At 37.4% G+C, this 25,996-nt stretch overlaps 1 protein-coding gene across 1 annotated transcript in view; it reads right to left on the bottom strand.

Annotated features, from left to right (window-relative positions):
* Window positions 1–22,274: 22,274 nt before the first annotated feature.
* Window positions 22,275–25,996, bottom strand: part of LOC117402568 (2-oxoisovalerate dehydrogenase subunit beta, mitochondrial-like) — a 98,393-nt gene continuing 94,671 nt past the window's right edge. The window contains exon 7 of the mRNA XM_059024794.1: window positions 22,275–22,411. The gene's annotated coding sequence lies outside the window, so the exon portion shown is untranslated. The remainder of the gene's footprint in view (window positions 22,412–25,996) is intronic.

The following is a 25,996-nucleotide window of genomic DNA, read 5'->3' on the forward strand; positions in this document are numbered from 1 at the left end:
TGCCCTATTTACACAACTGGCTAAAACAAACATATACAGGTTAATTAAATATAAATCAATACTGAATTGTGCATGTTTTTATCCCCAGCAGTGGTACTTCTGTCAGTGAACGTTTGCTATTTTAAGTGATGCTTCTCCAGAGCTGTAATTGCTACTGTTCGTATCCAATGAATCACTGAGCCTGGAAAAGAAAACGTATTGTTAGAAGTGGTGGAAATGTAGATATTCCATTTTCAGGTCTCTTTATATTTCTGCATGCAACACAGTTTACCACTCACCTATGCTTAAGTTGCCCTTTTCCTTCGTAGCCACTCTATCAAGGCTTTTGATGCTTTGGCCATCTCCTTGTCTCTCAGGGTGTATGTCCTTCCTGTTGCAGTTGTTGGCTCCACTGATTATTATTTATTTCTTAGCAGACGCCCTTATCCAGGGCGACTTATAATTGTTACAAGATATCACATTATACAAATATCAGCAGTGTCTCCCACCTGGGATTGAACCCACGACCCTCCGGTCAGGAGTCCAGAGCCCTAACCACTACTCCACACTGCTGCCCACTAATGTCAGCACATCCCCCATGTCTACAACATCCTGTTTTCAAAACGTGCGAGCATCAACTCATTAAGAAACAGGACCCTCTTTTTTAAAGGGATACACACCTAAAGACAAACTTAACACAAACGAACATAATACACAGGAAAATCAGAACAGTAAAACAATATAACAAGACCTTGTTTTTCTCCATGGATATTAAGATACTAAGTTAAAGTAAGTTATTGCTTTTCTTATGTAAATATCTGTTAACGCCTATATGTATATGTTTCATATTGCAATTGTGTTATAATAGTTTTCTGTATTTTGGAAGACTTCGATATTATCGATATCGAAATACGTGCACAATTTTCATATTGTTGCCCACCCCTAGTTTAAATGTATTTCTTTTGCTCCATTTAAAATAAAATTAAAAAAAAAAAAAACTTTTACAGTATGTAAAAATATATTGTATTGCAATTGTGAAAATGACTTGGCTTTGACATCACCTCTTTGTGTGTTTTTGTGTGTTTTTTTTTTTTATTGAATTACCTCATCTCCCCTCACAACACATATAATTATATAGGATATAATTCTGCTGTGACTTGCCAAAAAAAACATTTATAATTGGATTGATTTTATTTTTCATTTGCTCCATAAAATTTTTTATAGATAGATAGATAGATAGATAGATAGATAGATAGATAGATAGATAGATAGAGATAGATAGATAGATAGATAGATAGATAGATAGATAGATAGATAGATAGATAGATAGATAGATAGATAGATAGATAGATAGATAGATAGATAGATAGATAGATAGATAGCTAGCAGCAATGTGGAGTAGTGGTTAGGGCTCTGGACTCTTGACCGGAGGGTCGTGGGTTCAATCCCAGGTGGGGGACACTGCTGCTGTACCCTTGAGCAAGGTACTTTACCTAGATTGCTCCAGTAAAAACCCAACTGTATAAATGGGTAATTGTATGCAAAAATAATGTGATATCTTGTAACAATTGTAAGTCGCCCTTACAGTGGAGGTTTTATTTTTGTCAGTATGGGATTAAACTATACAAACTCTGAGAGCTCCACTGGGTACACTCATCGGTTCACAGTGTTCTCAGATTGAGATGCCTGGCTGCCCCCCATGGTTCCAGACCACTGAACAATAGCAGTTCCTGTGCGAGGTATGGGCATGCACACAAACAAGCCGAAGTGAGTCGTGGACTGCAATAAAAACATGGGAGGCGTGGATAAGTCGGACCAGATGCTGGTGCCGTACAATGCTGCTTGGAAGACCATGGCATGGTACAAGAAGCTTGGCATGTACAAGGTCCAGATTTCTTTGTACAACAGCCATGTAGTGTACAGTACGGCTCCAGAGAATCGGCTCACTTTTCTGGCCTTTCAGATCTCTGTGATCTCAAGCCTCCTGTTTGATGCACAACAAATGAGACTGAAAGAGTGGAAACAGTAGCAAGACTTACTGACGACATTTTATACGGATACTGCCATAGTCCGAGAAAAAAGCCAAGCCACAAAAAAGGTGCCACGTGTGTTTCCGCAAGGGCATGAGGAGGAATATATGGTACTGCTCTCCCCGCTGTCCCTCTCAGCTAAGCCTCTGTTTGGAGGAGTGTTTTGAAAAATACCTGGAAAGACTAAATAAACCTCAGTCACTTGTTTTTATGTCATGCAGCAACATTACCTTGGGCTCCAAAAGGATTATACCACTTAAAATTAGGGTGGGTACTATGACCCATGGACTGCATTTTTCGATGGGGAAAGGTCAAAGTGGCCTAGTCTCAGTCTAGGGCCTGTAAATGCCTGAAAAACTATATAAAGGTGCACATATTTGGAACCAGTGGAACAAAAGCTGTCAGATTCACATGACCAAATATAAGGAAAAACAAGTGACTTTTGCTATATACAGTGGCATTACCTCAAATTGCAGAAGGATTATGGGTAACACAGCCATTGACATGCAAGGTCATGTTACCCATTTCTAAAATCCGTATTTTATGGAGTTTTAAAAAATGTATACTTATGCCAGGGTATCTTTAGTGGCGTACTGGGCACATGAAATTGGGGTGGGTTCTATGGACTGTGGGCATATTTCGAAGTGGAAAAGTCAAAGTTGCCTGGTGTTTGTCTAGAGCATGTAAAACCCCCAAAACCAATGAAAAGATGTACACATAGGCACAGGCACATCCAGCAGCTTAAAAGTTTCTACATTCCTACACCAAACATTAGCATTTTAGCGACTAAATGTGATGCAGGTATAATACATTTTATGAAAAAGATTTTTTTTACAATAAAAATTATTTTGTTTACAATAATAGCTGTATTTTGTGGTCACATGACCAAGTAAACCACAGAAACTTGGCACCAATAGAAACTTCAGTGTCTGGCAAAAAAATATATATAGTTTGCCAGGGGTATCTAAAAAGGAACATAGTAATTTTAATGTAAAACAGGCGAGTCCCAAAATCACAAAATGCCTGTAGCACAGGGCGTCACCAGGGCCTCAGCGGAAAAGGGGTTAATAAAGGCCTGTTAGAAGTCTTATTGGCTTAGATGTAGCCATATGCTCCAAAAACAAAGTGAGTATTTTAAATGGTAATACATGGTACAATTGAGTGGCATACATTCAAATGAATGCTCGTTTGGTTGTTAGTAGCTTATTGAGCCCAGAATCTCATCAAGCAGCTTCTTGAAGGATCCCAGGGTGTCAGCTTCAACAACATTACCGGGAAGTTGGTTCCAGACTCCCACAATTCTGTAAAAAAGTGCCTCATATTTTCTGTTTTGAATGCCCCTTTATCTAATCTCCATTTGTGACCCTAGGGTCCTTGTTTCTTTTTTCGGGTTGAAAAAGTCCCCTGTGTCGACATTGTCAATACCTTTTAGAATTGTTAATGCTTAAATCAGATCGCAGCGTAGTCTTCTTTGTTCAAGACTGAATAGATTCAATTCTTTAAGCCTGTCTGCATAAGACATGCCTTTTAAACCCGGAATAATTCTGGTGGCACTTCTTTGCACTCTTTCTAGAGCAGCAGTATCCTTTTTGTAGGGGGGTGACCAGAACTGAACACAATATTCTAGGTGAGGTTTTACTAATGCATTGTAAAGTTTTAACATTATTTCCCTTGATTTAAATTCAACACTTTTCACTATATATCCAAGCATTTTGTTGGCCTTTTTTCATAGCTTCCACACATTGTCTATATGAAGCCATTTCTGAGTCAACATAAACTCCAAGATATTTTTCATAGATTCCTTCTTCAATTTCATTATCTCCCATATGGTATTTATAGTGGACATTTATATTGCCTGCGTGCAGTACCTTACACTTTTCTATATTAAATGTCATTTGCCACGTGTCTGCCCAGTTCCGAATGCTGTCTAGATCATTTTGAATGAGTATCTCTCTTGAATCATGTTTAGAAGTAATTAATAATGCAATAATTGACATGGGTCCTCCTTTATTTAAGCCTCTAAGGAATGAATTTATTGTGATTAAATGTGATTAACAATGAGATATATAAATAGAGATTATGTTCCAATTAACAATAACATTAAACACCTGACGAAGCGCGTCGTGGCCGTGGATGCAGCAGTTTATATATATATATATATATATATATATATATATATATATATATATATATATATATTTTAATGTTTGTTCAATAAAAATTTAATTAATTTTGGACTTCTGGGTAGTGTGGATCATTGAGAAAAATCACAAAGTGTGCGACCAAGTTTTAAGAACATAAGAATATAAGAAAGTTTACAAACGAGTGGAGGCCATTCAGCCCATCTTGCTTGTTTGGTTGTTAGTAGCTTATTGATCCCATGTTTCAGGACTGTACAGGGCTGTACAGTCCTGAAACATAAGGAAATAAGGTTTGTTTGACCATTCACGGCTGGTTGGCGTGAATCGATTGTTTATATTCTGGACATTACCTGATATTGGTCAGCACCTCTGTGGAAACTGAAGCACTGCAGTGCACGAAAGGGTTTTCTTTTGTCGTCTTTAACCGAAAGTTGCCAATAAGCGAAAAGCTCCTGTTTTCAAGTGTATTTATATGAAACTATATATGCTGTAGTTGTACAAATTTGGCACTGAAATACATGTGTTTTAAATGTTACAGTGTTAAATTAACATGAGAAACACGGAATACCCAAACAGAACTGTTTACTTCATGCGTGTGTAAAACAAACAAAAAAAAAGGGAGTAGGGTTAAATAGTACTACACAACGATGTACTACAATTGTCCTTATGAGTAAAGCAAACATAAAAAATATGTGCTGTACTTACAATCAATTATAAAGAACACACATTTAGGGCAGCAGTGTGGAGTAGTGGTTAGGGCTCTGGACTCTTGACCGGAGGGTCGTGGGTTCAATCCCAGGTGGGGGACACTGCTGCTGTACCCTTGAGCAAGGTACTTTACCTAGATTGCTCCAGTAAAAACCCAACTGTATAAATGGGTAATTGTATGTAAAAAATAATGTGATATCTTGTAACAATTGTAAGTCGCCCTGGATAAGGGCGTCTGCTAAGAAATAAATAATAAGAAGAAATAAGAAATTATCCAAAGTTGTCTGCTTTTTACAATGTACCACCTCCCGCTGTAAATCCATCTCAATTTTGCGTGCCGCTTCATAGCCAGTTTCAAAGCCACAATTATGCCTCAGTCTGCCACAAATACGCAGTTGCGAAGTCAGTATGTTATAAAAGCTGCATGAAGTATGTGCATAAATCAAGCAAGTGTGCCCTGTAGCACTGGCAGCTAGTAATAAAGTTATCAATAAGCGATGTGCAGTTGCTAATATCAAAATTCCATTAACACTAAAGTCTATGGGATGGGAAAGTGTTGTTAATAATCGAAAGTTGTCTTTATCAGGGTTGCTAATAACCAGAATCTACTGTGTTAATTATATATATATATATATATATATATATATATATATATATATATATATATATATATATATTAGGGATGCACCGAATCCAAGTTTTTGAGATTTGGTCGAATACCGAATCCATCTCAAACGATTTGGCCAAATACCGAACCGAATACTGAATCTACAAAAACTGTCAAGAAAACTGAAGGAAACTGTTGAATGAAAAACAAACTAGCAGCTACTAACAAGGGAGGCGCACAGTCTATAGTTTTGAGCCTTTTAGTTCATTGTATTTTTATTACCGAATGGAAATATATCCCTGAATAAGATTTCAGTTTGAAACTTACACAATTTACCACTAGCCCCCTCCCCCACAACAGATACATGCAGAACCGTTTACTTTACCTTTACAAGAAAGGAGAGCTGCATCTTTGCCATAACCCACTATTTTCTTTAATGACGTTTCAACCTGTGTCACCTGATCTGAGAGTAGGGTTGCCAACAGGCTCCAGAATCTCGGGACACTTTAAGGCAGGTCAGGTTTTGCAACTCGCCTCTCTAAACTGCAATGTATTCAGTGAAGTGAGTGTGAATTGTGCAAACTGTTGCTAAATTAATTGAATTGTTTTACTTAGTTGTTACCAAAAGCACACACATGACTGCGAGGATCGTTTCCATCAATCAGACCTATACAGCAGCTGATTGGCTTTTTGAGTCTCTGACTGAGCAGGACTGTAGAAGCAAGAAATATTAAACAAATAGAAACTTAACCTGCTGCCACAAGGTTAAATGAAGGTGACTGCAGGTGAGTGCAAAGTTATCTATAATAATGGTGTTGTGCTATTTTGATAGATATTGTTTACTGTATAAAAACAATTCAAGCAATACGATTAATCTTTGTTACATGGCTCTCCAAATAGAATCTCTACCACTATTAAACAATTAAATACATTTACTAAACTGCACAAGCAACTCACACTCACTTTACGTGTCGAATACATTGCAGTTTAGAGAGGCGAGTTAAAAAACCTGACCTGCCTTAAAGTGTCCCAAGATTCTGCAGCCTGTTGACAACCCTATCTGAGAGCTATGAGGAAAACATTGCCATGATGCATGACCTGAATCTCCCTGCGAAATAAAACCCACATTGATTTAAATGCACCGTGTGTGTGACACATATCAAATAGGCTACGAAATAGTTTAAAAATTATTTTAATAAAACCCAGCAGTTCCCAAATGGTTCAACCTGTATTGGCACATTTCAGGAACGTAAAATTGGATTTACTAAAGATAAAGCATATTGTTCAACAATGTCTCGCACATCTGACAGTTGTAAAGTTACAAAAAATATATATTCCTGTGCACTGATTTTTTTTTTCTCTCAGTATGATCGCTAGAACACGTCTCAGACAAAGCAACAAAGCACAAAAGTCTACAATAGTTTGCCATTACTATATATTACAGGTTTACTGCATAACTTTACTCCATGAAAAGTGTGATGTGAATGTGCATGGGGGTATGTTTGCATTCAGCAGCTGCATGACGTGTTTAGCGCGTGCGCCACCATTTATATGGAGTTGAAAGCTGCGACAGAGTTCATCAAATGTTTTCTTGTTATTAAATAAAAAAGTTACACAGGATACAACAGACTCATGTCTTTTATTTAAAGAAGAACTGCACACATTGGAGGATTATATTAAAATGGATGTGCGTCTGGGCGGCTATAGGATTCGGAACCCTGCTCAAAAAGTAGGTATTCGGGCCCAATCTGAGTCCTGGATTCGGTATATATATATATATATATATATATATATATATATATATATATATATATATATATATATATATATATATACACACACACAGACACACATAAACATACTTCCTGAGTGAATATTACATTTGCTGTATTTTGAATATTTCAGCAATCACATTTTACATCCATTTAATTCTGTATGCCCTTTCCACATGAACGCTTCATACAAGACATTACTATGACTGTCATGTTTACATTTTTTTTTTTTGCAGCAATGATGAACTTAAACCAGACAAAATTACAGAAGGCATTTATTTATTTGTTTTGCTTTGATTTGATTTTACCAAAAAAATTCAGCCCTTTATCCTTGATGTCTCCACATAAAACGGATGAGGACCAAGCAATGGCAGTGAACTTCCGCAAGGAGAGAGTTAAAAGCCACTTGGAAGCAGATTTTCATCCTTTCACCTGGGACATTGACATTCTCTGTATTGTACTTGAACTCCTTAAATACATTGTCCCTTGGATTTAGGTCTTTAATAGTCTTTTTCGACCTGAAAAAAGAAACATGGATCAGGGGTCACAAATGAAGATTAGATCAAGGGGCATTCAGAACAGAAAATAGGAGGCACTTTTTTACACAGAGAATTGTGAGGGTCTGGAACCAAATCCCCAGTAATGTTGTTGAAGCTGACACCCTGGGATCCTTCAAGAAGCTGCTTGATGAGATTCTGGGATCAATAAGCTACTAACAACCAAATGAGCAAGATGGGCCGAACGGCCTCCTCTCGTTTGTAAACTTTCTTATGTTTTTATGTTCTTATGCACTGCTAACCTTACAATAATAACCTTTAAAAATATGTCATTGTTGTTTAATTTAAACTGAAATGCATTGGTATTTAGTTTAAACAGATCCACAACTGAATTGTTTTCATTTTACTGCTACAAAACCTCTGCCTCCAAACAGCTGCTGAAGTAATACATTTTGTTTGGTATATTGGTTTTAAATATTCTTTTAAGAGCCAGTTTTACTCCCTGTAAAGGAAATCAGAAGCTGATGGGGTGCTCGATAGTCTGATATGCGCGTTCTTGGTTAAAATATAACTAGTATGGTTGCATTGTAGTTTTTGGATTTACATTTTTAGTTTTTAGTTTTTCTTTAAGTAGTTCAGCGGTTCCAATCTTCCATAAACCACCATAGTTTTAAATAATAATAATAATAATAATAATAATAATAATAATAATAATAATAATTGTACAGTAAATTCAAAGTTGAGAATTATTACATATTTTAAACAAACTTTAACAAACAGTTATTTGTCATTGTACAGTAAATTAAACCATGTGCTTGTATATTAGCAGTGATACTAACTGGTTAGGGCTAACTAGTGGTTAGGGCTCTGGGCTCTTGACCGGAGGGTCGTGGGTTCAATCCCAGGTGGGGGACACTGCTCCTGTACCCTTGAGCAAGTTACTTTACCTAGATTGCTCCAGTAAAAACCCAACTATATACATGGGTAATTATATGTAAAAATAATTTGTAAAAAATAATGTAATTGTATGTAAAAATAATGTGATATCTTGTAACAACTGTAAGTCGCCATGGATAAGGGCGTCTGCTAAGAAATAAATAATAATAATAATAATAATAATAATAAGGGCATCTGCTAATAAATAAATAAATAATAATAATAATAATAATAATAATAATAATAATAATAATAATAATCTTCAAATCACAAGGTGGCACAGGTCATATGTAATAGTTTTGAATAAAGAAACCACCTGAGACAGGCTGTTAAAAGCACACAGCATCATGTTGTGTGTGGTTATATCATGTCAACCCATCCCCTGTCATGCCTTAATGCTTCATTAAGTTGCTGACATGGTTTTATTGCTTAGCTGCTAAATTTCTTGGCTTGCAATAGTCACCTAAACTTAGTTTGAACTTTGTCGCTTCTTGGCTAGCCAGTAGTTGTTTGTGCCTATGATAATTTTACAGTCTACATTTATGTATATTTTAACTCTTTACACTAAACAAATATAAGACTAACACATCAGCTATGTGTCTAAAGCCTCAATTGGTCCAGATTAAAAATCTCAGCCAGAAACTATGCAAAAAAACAGGACATAGTCCATATATTTTCCCATTTCGTAACATATTGGCTTACAATAATATTTTAGCTGTACATATTGGCAGCAATAGCCACAGCTCATGGAAAGAGTCTGACCTTATATAGCACAGACATTTTAATATTATGAGTCCCATGAATTCCATAAAGAAGATGAACGAAAATGTTTTATAGTTTCTGTTCTATGCTTCAACTGCACTATTATTTGTTTTAAGAACTCAAATAGGGTTATGATTCATCTTTAAAGAACATTTTGAAAAAAAAAAATGCTGTAGTATTTATAATGCTCTTCATTTTATAAAAGAAACACTTTTAAAATTACACTAATTTACAATTAATCTATATGTAAAACAGAAAAAACAAAAAACAAAACAAAACAAAACAAAATTTAAATATTATACAGCCGGCCTGCTAAATTGCGGCCTACTAAATTGCTGTCTACTTTGCCAGATGAGCCGCCTAAAAGAGTTATTTCAAAAAGAAAAAAAAAAGTTTTTACAGTGCTTGTATGGTCCCGTGAATAGAATTCAAAATGTTTATTTTCTTCCCGTAAAATAGCAGCAATTTCCACAATTCATTACGTATGTAAGTCGAGTAAAACATTCCTTTATTATTATTATTATTATTATTATTATTATTATTGCTATAGTAAAACATTCTTACATTCTTTCTGAGGGTATTTCGTTTCCGGGCTTATGTTTCCATGGACACCATGAATCGCGATGGACCAATCAGTTTCGAGCTTACAAGCGATACTGGTGATGAAGGCCGAACTGTACAATCATACTGTACCTGAGTCAGTAACCGTACAGCAGAGTTATGAAATTGTATAACTTTTTTTTTAAAAAAACAAACAACCTACATTTTCTATGTAAGATTCTCTTTTTTACTCAAAGTCTACGAAATACAGTATATATGTTATAGCATTGTAAAATGTCTTATGCATTGACTTAGAAGATCGATCTGAAACCTAGCATATACAATTAATTCAGGAAATGATATTCGTATTGTGCAATTAATTAATATGACTGTTGATTATTTTATTTTTATGTGCTTTGTTTTGCTGAGTCAGTCTTTATTAAAATGAAAAATATCACTACATGATCTACAAGATGTACCGGTTACATCTTTTGCTGAATAATCAGTTGCTGTAAAACTGTGGTCAAGTAATATTATTGACTGTTTACACACAAAATGCAGATAAAAAGTACACCCACACAAAACACACACGCACACAAACAAGCACGTACAAATATGCATAAACACATACTGTCATTCTCCATCTAAATAGGCACGGTACTTAAGATGACTAAAGACAAAGACTATCTAAATTCCCTTTAAGAAGTTCAAGTCAAATGGAAATGTATGTTCAAACTCATGTACAGTACGAACCTCTTCTTCCGCCTCCTCTTCTGCTGATGTCACACTTTCCAAGTCTTCCCAAAACAAAGCGAGGGCACAAAATAACCGACAGCACCGGCAGCAATTTCATAAGTGCCCAAGCCGCTTGCCGCAATGCCTCTCAAATTTTAAAAACATTTTCGGCAAAAGTTGCCTGTAAGCCCGCCCATCATTGCCACTGGTGTCTGTCAGCACCAACACATCTGATCACAACCCATTCACAAACTTGCTCAGCATCAGCTGGCCCGTTCTCTGTCTAATCGCGTCCTGCAAGAAAATGACTCATTATCATAATGTATTATTGTTGCCATTCTTTTTACTGTGCACCGCCCAGCACTAAGCCACAAGAAAGACGTACTGTATCATTGGTTAATGAAGGGCAAACAGAGGGAGGGACGCTGTTAGACTGAGCTCGATATGACCGCGCTTCCAGGAATTTTCAATCATACATGTTCACTGGCAGTGTTACTGTGATTTGTCCTTCTGTGAGCACCATGTTAAGTCAAAAACATTTAAAAAGAAAGAATGATGAAGAGCTGTAAAGCAGCAGCGAAGTGTTCAGATTTACCCAATGTTCAGGTAAGCAATGGGTGCACAATTCGTCCCCGACAATAATAATAATAATATTAATGTGAACTTACAGTTATCAAGTACTGTAGAAAGGATGAGATTTGACAGAGTTAAATTGAATTGTGAGAGAATATATATATATATATATATATATATATATATATATATATATATATATATATATATATATATATATTGCCAAATTAACCGTTGTATTTTTTTAATTATAAAAGTTTGTTGTTTTTATATCAGATTTTTATACCATTTTATTTTTACAATGGAAAAGTGACCTATATTTTATTTTTGTAACAATTAGTGTGTGAATCACTCAGAAAACATTGATTTGTGTTTGTTTGAATTAATTTAATCAACATAATAGGCTCTCTGTATTTATTTTTTGTTGTTTTATGAATGAAATTGCCTTGGTGCCTTTGGGTTGGATTTATGTTTTGCTTTTCTGCCCCCTAGAACTGCCTTGGTGCCCCTGAATCTTCATGACCAACGAAGGCAACATTGCCTTGCCCTTCATGACCTTAACTTCATGCCCTGCACAGCCTTATTTTCTTTGTATATTAGGCAAGAGCAACAGTCGGGGGAGGGAAGGTATTGTCGAGCTAAATGTAATACTATAAAGTACTTTTTTTTTTACCTGGGAAAGGGTATTGACGCTTGGGTATAGACGCGCTGGTGTGGCACTGTCTACTGCGCAGGTCTTAGGGTGCTTAAAGGCATAGTGCAAACATACATACACAGTATAAAAATGAAGGCATCAATGAATGGGTTAAATCTGCGTTTGCTTTCTTTTTTGCTGTGTTTTTTTCTGCAGTGTTTGGGCTGATTTGTGCCTACACTTCTTTAAAAAGTGTTTTGGGTTTCCTGTAATTTTACCTAATTAATGAAAATTACATTTCTAGCTAGAAAACAATGAATACATACATAAATTGTAACACATTGTACACAAACATATGTAATTATCTGTCTGCACGTCTTAGATTGGAAGCAATTTTATTTTTGGCATGCTAGATACTGTGCACACCTTTATTGAATTGGAATTTTGCCTGCTAGGCTACTTTTGTGCAAATTATGACATTAATACTGATTTGATCTGACACAGGTGTTCTTTCCTTTGAGTTTGGGTTCTTGTCCCCAGGGTGCCCTAAACTTTGTAAACAGAAGCAAGATTGGTACTGCCTGATACTGCCTGGTTCACTGACATTATCTTAACCAGGCTAAGCATTGTTTGGATAAAAATGTGTGTGCCTAAATGACAGCTTTATTCAATTTCAACCACATTTAAATTGCATTTGTTTACGACACCACTTGATTCCTTGCATACAACACGTGCAAAGTGTACTTTCTGATTCTTCCTCACTTGTGTGACAGGCTTGGGGGATTTTCCAGAGACACATGAAAGCATGGTCATTGGGGAAATTAAACTATTTCTCCCATGCTTTTACATGCCAGGGATGCTACTGTTCAAAGTAAGGAACTCTTAAATTACAATCTTAAACCACATTTAATAGCAACTTTACAATTCAAATTCATGTTAGGTCTATTGAAAAGCATACATGCATGTAAGCAATACCACAAGTCTGACTCTCTGAAGAAAGAAAAAGTAACAGTATTAGCAACAACAAAAAAAATCTGGTTTCCACATCCTACTGGAAAAAACGTAGTGTTTCCTATTAAAGGGTGTTATCTATATTAGGTATAATTATAAGTATAATTATAATTTTGGGTGGTTTAACCCTTTATTTAACCAGAGAACTGCATAATGGAATACATTGCTCTTATTACTGTATCAAACTGAATTTGACTGAGCTCCAACATGAGACTACATTAATGACAAAAATAAATCCTTTTCTCTTGCACAATAGCACACCATCCTATACTAACCACTGTAGTATGCAAGGTATATTTGTATTGGACTAGTTTAAGTTGAAATCATAAAATACCTTATTTGAATTCAAATCATGTAGAACCCACCAATATTAAAGTAATCAGACTGGACAAAGTTTCTAGTGAATATAAAATGAACAGTTTTATTAGAAATAAAACTAAATAAAGGAAAAATTAAAGGTGCAACAACTAAGCTAAAATAATACAGAAAGGAAGAATTAACTAAACAGAACAGAAAATATAAACGACACCTCACTCCCACTGGTTGATTAGCGATCCAACGCAATCTATGGGGGATTCCCTTAAAGGTTACAACTGCATTCCTGACAGCTATTTAAGACGAAGGTTAGTTGTAACAGAGGTATCATTAGTAACACAAATATTTACTTTCGTTAATATCTGATAATCAAAGCATCGTTAAATCAGTCTCATATATATGTTTTGGTTCAGAAGGCAATTCTCACTCTTGCGAGATAGACGCTCTTTGCGTCCAGACAACCTATCAAGAATTATCTATTACCAGGACAGCTAAATTTGGATTCTAGCCTTAAACGCAGAATGATAATTGCCTTGTAAAACCCACATCAATTTGTATAAACCACATACAAACAATTACTATAGTGTTCATTAACTCAAAGCATGAATTTAAAGCAATAATACTTTTCTTACAGTCTACCTAAAACAAAACATTAATTTTACTTTTAAGGTCTGCTTATTCTAGAGTTCATAAGAGGATTAAAACACTACTCATTGAATACTTAACGGACGTTCGCCTCCTACAGCTGATCGCTGTAGAGGCGCTCGAAGGCTTTCCTGCTGGCAAGGACAGGTCCAGGTTCAAGAGTCATTAACTATTTAGGTATTTCACTGAAACAGCAAATCCTCCATAAGATGTGCACTCTTCGTCCGGTTATGTCTGTGATGTTCCACCGCAAAACTCTGGCACTGCTATCTTAATTAAAGACTGAATATATTTCAATCTCTGTCGACTTCAACTGTTCATCCAACTCTTTCTCCGGTGATCAATCGGGAGTAAGATTTGATTACAAGTACTTTTAGGATTTTAGACGTCTCACGCCGTGGACTCCCACACCAAGGCACACACTGGAGTAGTTATCTCGTATTAGATTGTCTGAAAACGGTATCTCTGTTCAAGCCAGTCACAGGCTGGGTCTTCAGATTGTCAAAGTTCAGAGACTTATTTGTGTGTCAAGAGCCTTGGATTTCGTGTCAGGAAACCCGGTTTGAACGTCACGCTTGTGCTTTTGTAACTTCTCTCTTCACCCCTGTGATTGGATATTTTGTTTATTTTGGGCTGTGCCCGAGTCCTCGTGGAGTATTTCCCATTGGCTGTTCTCGTTCCGAGACGGCCCATGGTTCTCAATTGGTCCGTTGTTTCGACCCTGTCGGCTGGATTTATGAGATGGACTGTTTTCTGTCTGAGGTGTCAAAGCGTTCAGACCGTCTGGTTTGTACCCTTTGCAAGACATTGCCGGCGCCACAGGATTTATTCAGCGATGGTGAAGATAAACCACTTGTCCAGTATTTAGTTTCACTCTTTTTAAAAGCATTCTTTGTCATTGGGGGCGTTTGTGACAATAAACCAAGTAGACACAGAGAATGGCTTAGGACCCCCACCCCCTCCCTGTATATCCCAATTCTGTTAATTTCATACACTGAATGATATAATGACCCTCCCTGATGCTACACCTCCCAAGGGGCCAGCTAAGATTTAATTATATATCATGCTTTCTCTGTCAGTTAAGAAAAGTATTGGTTGGGCTACATCAACATAGGTTGGACTACAGCCAATCTCCTAACACTTCAATATTCCAGCTCTCCAGCTACAAAGAAAAAACCATGATTCTTAATAATATAATGAATGGTAAATGACAGCAATTCCAATGGGGAAAAAGGAAACTCATAAAATACAGTATTGCTTGTTTATATACCTGGATGGGCAAATTCATTTACAGTAATGCTAGCAACACGTTAGTTAGCATACATGATGGAATGGATGCCGGTGTTAAATGTAAAATTCCATATAAAAGTACACTATGGGATTCCAGATGGAACATGCAGAAATCTGCCCCAATCAGAGAGTCACCCAAGAAGGAGTAGCAATAGAGAATGAAATAGCTTTAGCACCTGCATGTCAGCAAGCTAGTGGTCTTTGGAGGCCAGCCCCACAGGTGTCTGCTTTAGCTCACCAAGAGCCTGGCCAGCAGTCCGTTGAAGCAGAAGCAGTGCCAGACAATTCTGCCTCCCTAACCTGCAGGAGCTTTAGACCCAATGTAACTGTGGAATCCCCTGCGGACAGTGCTAACTTTGCACAGCCAGGACTTGAAGCTGCATTCTTCAGACTGTATGACACACCCTACACACCACTCAGGACTTGGCTTTATCACGAGTGCCACATAGGGAGCCAAGTTCAGTATTTTTACTTAAAAGAAACTTAGTTATAAAATAATGCAGTCTATACCAGCTGGTATCCTGTATAAGGCCCTGTTATTCTAATTCTTTCAAGAGGCAAATGACTGAAACCTTTTGGCAAAAACCCTATAAAAAATGATGTTGCTTTGTTAACAATTAAATAGTAAAAAAAAAAGTATATATATATATATATATATATATATATATATATATATATATATATATAATTATTTTTCTAATAAAATGTTCACACAATCCAAAAAATATATATAAAAAAAATAATCCAATATAAGTCCAGTCAGGCAGAAATTCAATACTACAAAAGCGGCTTTTATAGAATGTGGCTTTTATAAAATAATTCTGAAGGCAAGATTAGACTTGTATACTTAGACTGAAAAGTAGTTGCCTAGATACACAACCTTTAATTCTTAAAAGCAGTTTTATTCAATTGTGGTTTGGCGCAAAAAAAAAAAGAAACTGTGCAAAAAGAAAATGACTTTGCTAGGAAATGATTTACTTTGATAGAAGGTGCCATGAGTGGAGCAAGCAACAACTAAAACAATACATATTTTGAAGGAGTATTACTCAATGCTCGTCTAATTTAACTTTACAGAGAATTGCTTGATGTGCAAACATTTCTAATACAATACTATAGCTAAACAACTGCTGTATTGTGGTACCTTTGTTGTAGGTCACATGGTCTAACTGCAGTTCGACCACGGGAGTAAACGTTAACTACAATGCATGAAGTGATTAGGTATCAGAAAGCAGCACCACCAACCTTTTTTTTTTTACCTACAATATATCACTGCTGTTGGAATATTTTGGAAGTGGAAGTATAAAATACAAGCAAGGAACCACATATCTTGGTTAGCACTCATTTATCAGAGTTTAACTACATCCCTACATTTTATCAATGGCTTTTTAGCAGCAAAGCCTTGTAGAACAATCCTAATGAATCTCCAGATCGAGCTGTTCATTACAAGAGATAGCCAACAGCAGCAACGTGACCTGCAGGGGGCTTGCCAGTAGCACCTAAACATGACAAACTGTTTTGGAAGATAAATTATAATTACCTCTACACAGTCCCTAGTTCTTCCAGACTTATTAATTAACATAGACAGCAGCAAACAGGTCTTCACAGAAGTTTGGGACACTGAGCCTGAAAGCTTTCAAAATTTTAGTCAAACAAAAATAAAAAAGGACAGAAGTTCACAGTCTTCTAATGAGTCATCCAGGGATCTTGACGTGGCAGAAAATAAATCTGATTTGCCCACAAGCCCTGCATGCTAACGTTTGCTTACACAGCCTACTGACATGCATCAGCATGTGTCTCATGGAAATCTTACATTGCCAGCATGTCAAGGACTTAGCAAATACACATTTAAAAAAGTGCCTAATTTTCATGAAAAAGCAAAGAGCTTGCTACGGAGACAAATATCTATCCATCTATCTGAATTAAGCACCTGGAAATTGAGATGAGAGCATCGATGAGTTGCACTCAACAAGGGGGGTGAGCAATACTCTCAAATTCCAACATACAGTAGGTAGAGGTTCATGTTGAGGCCAAGAACTGGACCTTAGAATAGTCCCATACTATAACACTCCACAATGACACGCTGAAAAAGTTACAAAATGAGTTGCATATAGCTCTACAGTTTCACTGGCAAAGGAAAAACTAATAATTTGGCATTTGCCATCTGTGCTTTAAACCCAGCAGGACCATCCAATATTATTAGTGTTCAGCAGGGTGTTTATACAATAGAATCATGCATTGGAAAATTGGCCTCTAGCTATTATTCATTGAATAGAAGACGGTATTTAAATAAATGTAAGTGAAGTCTTTATGACATTGTATATTACCTGCCGCACCAGAGGAGCATACAAAAACAGTATTTGTTGCCATCAATCTTGAAAGATTTGACTGTGGTGGGCTGTTTGAAAGGCCATGTTCAATTTGCAAAAAAAGAAACAAAAACCAAACTGTATTATGCTTTAAAATGAGCTTTAAATAAGTGAGAATAATATTATATATATATATATATATATATATATATATATATATATATATATATATATATATATATATATATACAGTGCCTTGCATAAGTATTCACCCCCCCTTGGACTTTTCCACATTTTGTAGTGTTACAACCTGGAATTAAAATGGATTTAATTGGGATTTATTTACAATTTGATTTACACAACATACTTAACACTTTGAAGGTGCAAAATATTTTTTATTGTGACACAAAAGTTAATTAAACAAAAAAAAAAAAAGACATTGTTGGGGGACCGTTGGTGAACAGCAATTTTCAAGCCTTGCCATAGATTCTCAATCGGATTGAGGTCTGGGCTTTGACTGGGCCATTCTAAGACATTCAGGTTCTTGTTTTTAAACCACTCCAGTGTAGCTTGGGCTGTGTGTTTAGTGTCATTGTCCTGCTGGAAGGTGAACCTCCGCCCCAGTCCCAGGTCTCTTGCAGACTGAAACAGGTTTTCCTCTAGAATTTCCCTGTATTTGGCTCCATCCATCTTGCCCTCAATCCTGACCAGTTTCCCAGTCCCTGCCGATGAAAAGCATCCCCATAACATGATGCTGCCACCACCATGCTTCACCGTGGGGATGGTGTTTTCAGGGTGATGAGCAGTGTTGGCTTTGCGCCACACATAGTGTTTTGCGCTAAGGCCAAAAAGTTCAATTTTGGTCTCATCAGACCAGAGAACCTTTTTCCACATGTTTGCTGTGTCTCCCACATGCCTTTTGGCAAAATCCAAACGGGATTTGATATGGGTTTTTTTTCAGCAATGGTTTTCTTCTCGCCACTCTTCCATAAAGCCCAGCTTTGTGAAGCATTCGGGTTATAGTTGTCCCATGGACGGTTTCTCCCATCTCAGCTGTGGATCTCTCGAGCTCCTTCAGAGTTACCATTGGCCTCTTGGTTGCTTCTCTGACTAATGCCCTCCTTACCTGGTCACTGAGTTTTGGTGGACTGCCTTCTCTAGGCAGAGTCGCGGTTGTGCCATATTCTTTCCATTTTTTAATAATGGATTTAACGGTGCTCCGGGGGGATGTTAAAAGTTTGGGATATTTTTTTATAACCCAACCCTGATTGGTGCTTCTCGAGAACTTTATCCCGGACTTGTTTTGATAGCTCCTTGGTCTTCATGATGCTGTTTGTTTAGATATGCTCTCTAACAAACTCTGGGGCCTTCCAGAAACAGGTGTATTTAATCTGAGATCATGTGACACTTTAATTGCACACAGGTGGACTCCATTCAACTAATTATGTGACTTCTGAAGGCAATTGGTTGCACCAGAGCTTATTTAGGGGTGTCACAGCAAAGGGGGTGAATATTTATGCAATCAAGACTTTTCAGTTTTTTATTTGTAAATAATGTTGAAAAATATGTAGATTTTTTTCCCCACTTCGACATTATGGACTACTTTGTGTAGATCAGTGACAAAAAATCCAAATTAAATCCATTTCAATTCCAGGTTGTAACACTACAAAATGTGGAAAAGTCCATGGGGGGTGAATACTTTTGCAAGGTACTGTATATATATATATATATATATATATATATATATATATATATATATATATATATATATATATATATACAGTACTGTGCAAAAGTTTTAGGCAGGTGTGAAAAAATGCTGTAAAGTAAGAATGCTTTCAAAAATAGACATGTTAATAGTTTATATTTATCAATTAACAAAATGCAAAGTGAGTGAACATAAGAAAAATCTACATCAAATCAATATTTGGTGTGACCACCCTTTGCCTTCAAAACAGCATCAATTCTTCTAGGTACACTTGCACACAGTTTTTGAAGGAACTCGGCAGGTAGGTTGGCCCAAACATCTTGGAGAACTAACCACAGTTCTTCTGTGGATTTAGGCAGCCTCAGTTGCTTCTCTCTCTTCATGTAATCCCAGACAGCCTCGATGATGTTGAGATCAGGGCTCTGTGGGGGCCATACCATCACTTCCAGGACTCCTTGTTCTTCTTTACGCAGAAGATAGTTCTTAATGGCTTTCGCTGTATGTTTGGGGTTGTTGTCATGCTGCAGAATAAATTTGGGGCCAATCAGATGCCTCCCTGATGGTATTGCATGATGGATAAGTATCTGCCTGTACTTCTCAGCATTGAGGAGACCATTAATTCTGACCAAATCCCCAACTCCATTTGCAGAAATGCAGTCCCAAACTTGCAAGGAACCTCCACCATGCTTCACTGTTGCCTGCAGACACTCATTCGTGTACCGCTCTCCAGCCCTTCGGCGAACAAACTGCCTTCTGCTACAGCCAAATATTTCAAATTTTGACTCATCAGTCCAGAGCACCTGCTGCCATTTTTCTGCACCCCAGTTCCTGTGTTTTCGTGCATAGTTGAGTTGCTTGGCCTTGTTTCCACGTCGGAGGTATGGCTTTTTGGCCGCAAGTCTTCCATGAAGGCCACTTCTGACCAGACTTCTCCGGACAGTAGATGGGTGTACCAGGGTCCCACTGTTTTCTGCCAATTCTGAGCTGATGGCACTGCTGGACATCTTCCGATTGCGAAGGGAACTAAGCATGATGTGTCTTTCATCTGCTGCAGTAAGTTTCCTTGGCCGACCACTGCGTCTACGGTCCTCAACATTGCCCGTTTCTGTGTGCTTCTTCAAAAGAGCTTGGACAGCACATCTGGAAACTCCTGTCTGCCTTGAAATTTCTGCCTGGGAGAGACCTTGCTGATGCAGTATAACTACCTTGTGTCTTGTTGCTGTGCTCAGTCTTGCCATGGTGTATGACTTTTGACAGTAAACTGTCTTCAGCAACCTCACCTTGTTAGCTGAGTTTGGCTGTTCCTCACCCAGTTTTATTCCTCCTACACAGCTGTTTCTGTTTCAGTTAATGATTGTGTTTCAACCTACATATTAAATTATTATTATTATTTTTATTATTATTTATTTCTTAGCAGACGCCCTTATCCAGGGCGACTTACAATTGTTACAAGATATCACATTGTACATTATTTCACATTATACAGATATCACATTATTTTACATACAATTACCCATTTATACAGTTGGGTGTTTGACGAGTTTGCACTGAAAAGGATCTGCTCGACTGAAAATCTTGATATTAATATTTGTATAGGCCTACCCATATATTATAAAAAAAAAAAACATTTAAAAAGAAAATAAAGTATACCGATAGCCTATTATATCTATGACGCTCGTGGGCTATAACTTAGCGTTTGCATTTGGCAATGTATGTCAGTGGCGTAATGGTTAGGGCATTTCACTACGTACTAGAGGGTCATAGGTTCAATACCAGGTGGGGGACACAATGCTCTTTTTACCAATTGCTCCAGAAATAAACATTGGTAACTGCATGTAAAAAAACAGCCCTGTTAACGCGTATGAACATTTTAAAAGTGTTACAACTCAAACAGGTCTAAGAGTATATAAAATAAAAGCCACAATGTGTTTAATTCCTAAACAAATTTAGAATCATAAATTCAGTAACGTGTTTGAAAAGTGTGACAAGTAGCCTACGTTTTTAAACACCCGGTTTATAGGCTATGTCTTAGTGATAATGGTTAGGGCTCTGGACTCTTGACCGGAGGGTTGTGGGTTCAATCCCAGGTGGGGGACACTGTTGTTGTACCCTTGTGCAAGGTACTTTACCTAGATTGCTCCAGTAAAAACCCAACTGTATAAATGGGTAATTGTATCTAATTTATTTTCACACTCGCAGTTTATTTTAGATGCGCTGTTTAAAAGTATTTTTTTCACAGTAAAACAGGTTTAAAAGGCACTGCATATCAACAGGACACTCAGTACAGCATCTCCAGCCCCACCCCACCCATTGTTCGCTGTATTTTTCACATATCTCCCTTGTGCCAGGGCTATGTGTATTGCTCAGATCCGTCCCTTTTTTCTCGGCTTCTCTCGGCTCCTATCGGCTCCTATCGGTCTCACTTGGCCATTGAATGGTTTTCTCAGCTTTTTCCGGAGAAAAAATGACTAGAGACCTGTGTTTTATGTCTTTTTAATGATGTTGGACAAGATCCGACATTGGACAGGAAAGGGAAAATTGTAATGTCGGACCTGGTCCGACATAGGACCACAAAGAGTTAAGAAGTCAGGAGTACAACAGATTACAATGCCCCGCTGTAATAGTATCACAAGGAGAAGAGAGAACTGGGACTTGCATCTTGTCAAGGTCTGTCAAAAAACAGCTAAATCAGAAACAGAAAAAAAAGAAAACATATTTCCTTTTGTCAAAATAATGGCACAAGAAAACGGTTTAATCTGGCTTCGGTGCCCTTCCAGTGTTTGGTGTTGACAACGTTATCACAGAAACTATCTGCCAACACTCTTGGGTGATCCTTAGAAGGATTTAATTTGATTTTCCAGGAGGAACAACTGTCAGAAGATGATGGTCACAGACAGAGCTTGCTGAGCACTGCAATTTTTAAGGACATCTATTGACCAGGGTGGTGGTTAGCGCTGCTGCCTCACAGCTCCAGGGTCCTGGGTTCGATTACGGCCTCAGGGGTCTGTTTGTGTGGAGTTTGCATGTTCTCCCCGTGTTGGCGTGGGTTTTTTTCTGGGTACTCCGATTTCCTCCCACAGTCCAAAGACATGCTGGCTAGGTGGATTGGTCTCTCTAAATTCTCCCTTAGTTGCCCTGCGATGGACTGGTGTCCCTTCCAGGGTGTAGTCCCGCCTTGCACCCCTATGTCTGCCGGGTTAGGCTCTGGCTCACCACAAACCTCTATAGGATTAAGCAGTTACAGATAATTATTATTATTATTATTATTATTATTATTATTTATTTCTTAGCAGACGCCCTTATCCAGGGCGACTTACAATTGTTACAAGATATCACATTATACATTATTTCACATTATACAGATATCACATTATTTTACATACAATTACCCATTTATACAGTTGGGTTTTTACTGGAGCAATCTAGGTAAAGTACCTTGCTCAAGGGTACAACAGCAGTGTCCCCCACTGGGGATTGAACCCACAACCCTCCGGTCAAGAGTCCAGAGCCCTAACCACTACTCCACACTGCTGCCCATAATGGATGGATGGATGGATCTATTGACCACTGTATTGACCTAATGCTGTAGATAAACACAGAACATGGTGTCTGCCAACAACTAAAATATAAATAAAATCTAAATGAGATGATTTACCCTTTACATCTAGTATAATACATTTAGGTCATATTATATGCAATTAATAGGGAAATGGGTCAGCACTGATTCAAAGCAGGACCATGGCTGGATGCAAGGCCTCACCCTACTATTAGCACAACACAGAATAGCAGACATGGCTTGGTTTTGTCATTCTTTGGTATTTGGTCAGAAAAAAAACAAAGGGAATGCTCTTCTTATTGATAAATACCTGGGCATATTTAAAATATCCACAAAACAACACAAAAAAGACACACAGTATCATAGCATCACTAAACACAACACATTTATGTTGATTAGATGTCCACATTAGAGCAGGTTTTGATACAGTTTTCTTTATACATGAACCTGACATTTAAATGCAGCAATCTAGTAGAGTTAAAATAAATAAATAAATAAAAACAGGTCGCTAAGGTATTAGCAGATTATAAAAAATCATGTTGTGTAATTTATTATTTCTGAGGCTACTTTGTGGTCAAGTGCATACTTGTTGAGACGTTTAAAAAACGTGAAGTTTACTGTTTAGAAGCATTTCAAGAAAAAAAATTCCTTGGCATATTAAACGCTATATTAAAAAAAAAAAAAATCATATTTATTGCACATGCACAATCCATCAATTTGTGAAATTTTTAAAAAATGAAGATGTATAATGATAGAAATGACATGCTTATATATGAGATTATCTGTACAATATTTTATTATTATTTTAAAATAAAATACAGACTGTAAATCTCATGGCAATGTGTTTACCAGTGCATTCCTTGTAGAGAACAAAGGCATTGATTACTGCGAGATGCAGAATATTGTAAAAAACTTAGACAGGCCATCTGCGAGAACCAGCTTTTACAGAATATTTCCTTGCTATCCGATCTAAAATGTCAACTCCATGCTTTGTTGAATTGTAGAACTCAACAGTCTCTGTTTTTTTCCACCTGTCCCCATCGCAACTGATGGATGAAGGGAGCTGAGAATAATCACATTCTTTCTCGGTTTGCATTTATAAACAGCCAGTGTGCACTCAAGAGTGTTTGAAGTACTGTTGTGTTCGCAGGTTTTTTGCAGATGGTGGTAGTTCTCTCCTTTGCTTATTCATTGTTCCAATCAGACTTGTTTTTTTTTCTTCTGCTACTCTTTTGCTAATTGCAATGAAGTAAAAAAATTGTCAGTGGTAACATTCCTCTCTTTCATTAAATAGGGTCCAAGTAGCTGAAGTACCACGTTTTCACCCAGTCTTTGTCCAGCCGGGCGAGCCTCATCCTTTCCCAAGTAGCCAGCCAAAACTTGATCCCGAATCTGTTTATTAGCCAACACCTTGCTTTTGTTGGGAAAAGCGCTCGTCCACTGTAATATTTTGTCCCGGTTTGTAGCAGAGAATGCGATTGTCAATGAAGCGGGTCCAAATTTCAGATGCCAGGGCAAATTTATCATTTTGAAGTCGGGCGCTTCTGGTTTGCTTCAGATCAAAACACAGAAATTGCAACATTACACAAAAGTGATTCTGTGGCATTGTCTCTGAAGCAACTCCCCACTTATTGGACCACAAACTGTACAGTGACATTTCTGGCACCAAATGTTCCACAGGCTCATACTAGTGCAATGAAAGCTTCCAATTCCTCCAAGGGCATTGATCAGGAATCATCTTGTAGTTGTCGGTGGGCTTCTGGTTCAGTGCAACATTGTACTGTACATAGGCGAAAAGCACCCAATTGGCTCTCATCAATGTTGCGTTTTGCATATGTCGTGGGCCCTGGAACTTCACTCAAAATATTATGTTCACCCCTTCTACCTGCAGCTTCAACACCCGGATTTATAGTGTTCCAAACATTGCCATTATTACCAGCCTCTTGAGTGCCAGGTGGTGCTGGCACTACTGCTGGAGAAGCAGCTGCCTTAGGTGAAGTAGCGACTGGATCAGATGCAGAGGCTGATGCAGGTGAAGTGGTTGGAATCCTTGCAGAGGCTGCCACAGGATTGCTTCTTCTCCCACGGGATCTCCTGCACCCTCTTCCCACACTCGGTCCTGGCACTTCACTGGCAAACTCCTCACTGTCACTGCTGCTAGAAGATTCATCTTTGCAAACCCAGTCTGCTTCAGAGCCATATTGGTCATTGTCTGTCTCTGCTACATCAGAATCATTGTTTGGTAAACTTTGCAGTAGTTCCAAACACTGATTTGCTGTCATGCCTCTTCCGTGGTCCATTTTCAATGTGTATCGGGGTATAACAATGAATTTCTTAGAAAAACTTATATAGTAACCAGAGTGCATCTAAAAAATAGATCAGAGGAGAAAAGTAGTGGCTCACACAGGTGAGAGACTCACATACAGACAGACAGCCGGGTGCCATGTGTGCTCACTTGAGGAATGCAGACTGATATAAACAAACTTCAATACATGGCGGCAAGTCTCGACTGATAAATACAAATAATATAGCAACATTTCATCGTTATAATATGTTTTATATGTAGTGGTCAATTTGACCGATCCTGGTCGGAAAAGGTATGATGGTACACTGACTCTCAAAAGTATTCACCCCCCTTGGACTTTTCCACATTTTACTGTGTTACAACATGGAATCAAAATGGATTTAATTAGGAGTTTTTGCCACTGATCAACACAACAAAAAGTCCAATTTGTAGATTTTATTTTTCACTTTGACATTATTGACTTGTTTTGTGTTGATCAGTGACAAAAACTCCTAATTAAATCCATTTTGATTCCATGTTGTAACACAATAAAATGTGGAAAAGTCCAAGGGGGGTGAATACTTTTGAGAGCCACTGTATTTTATTTCCCTAATTTTTGCAGCTACGCAGTTCTGTTTTTGTCAGGGTAATTGGTACATATATTTAGAAAAAGCCTAGAAAGCACAGCTCCATATCTTAAATACACACACAACAATTTCCTTGGTCGTTCTAATGTTAATCACTAATTGATTGATTGTGTTCACTGTTAAATAAAACCAAAAACCTATAAGTTATATTCTACTTTCTTTTGTGTAATTTGTGCGAAGGGCAGGGGGCAAGTAGATTTTTAAGAAGGACAAGTAGATTCCCTCGGACAAGAAGTTTTTTCAAAAATTGCACACCCCACCATCTTTTTACTGCAAACTACTGCTGTAAGCTAATTTTAAAAACAGTAAAATATCAAATG

The sequence above is a fragment of the Acipenser ruthenus genome, chromosome 5 (assembly GCF_902713425.1).
Source record: "Acipenser ruthenus chromosome 5, fAciRut3.2 maternal haplotype, whole genome shotgun sequence".
NCBI classification, from domain to species: domain Eukaryota; kingdom Metazoa; phylum Chordata; class Actinopteri; order Acipenseriformes; family Acipenseridae; genus Acipenser; species Acipenser ruthenus.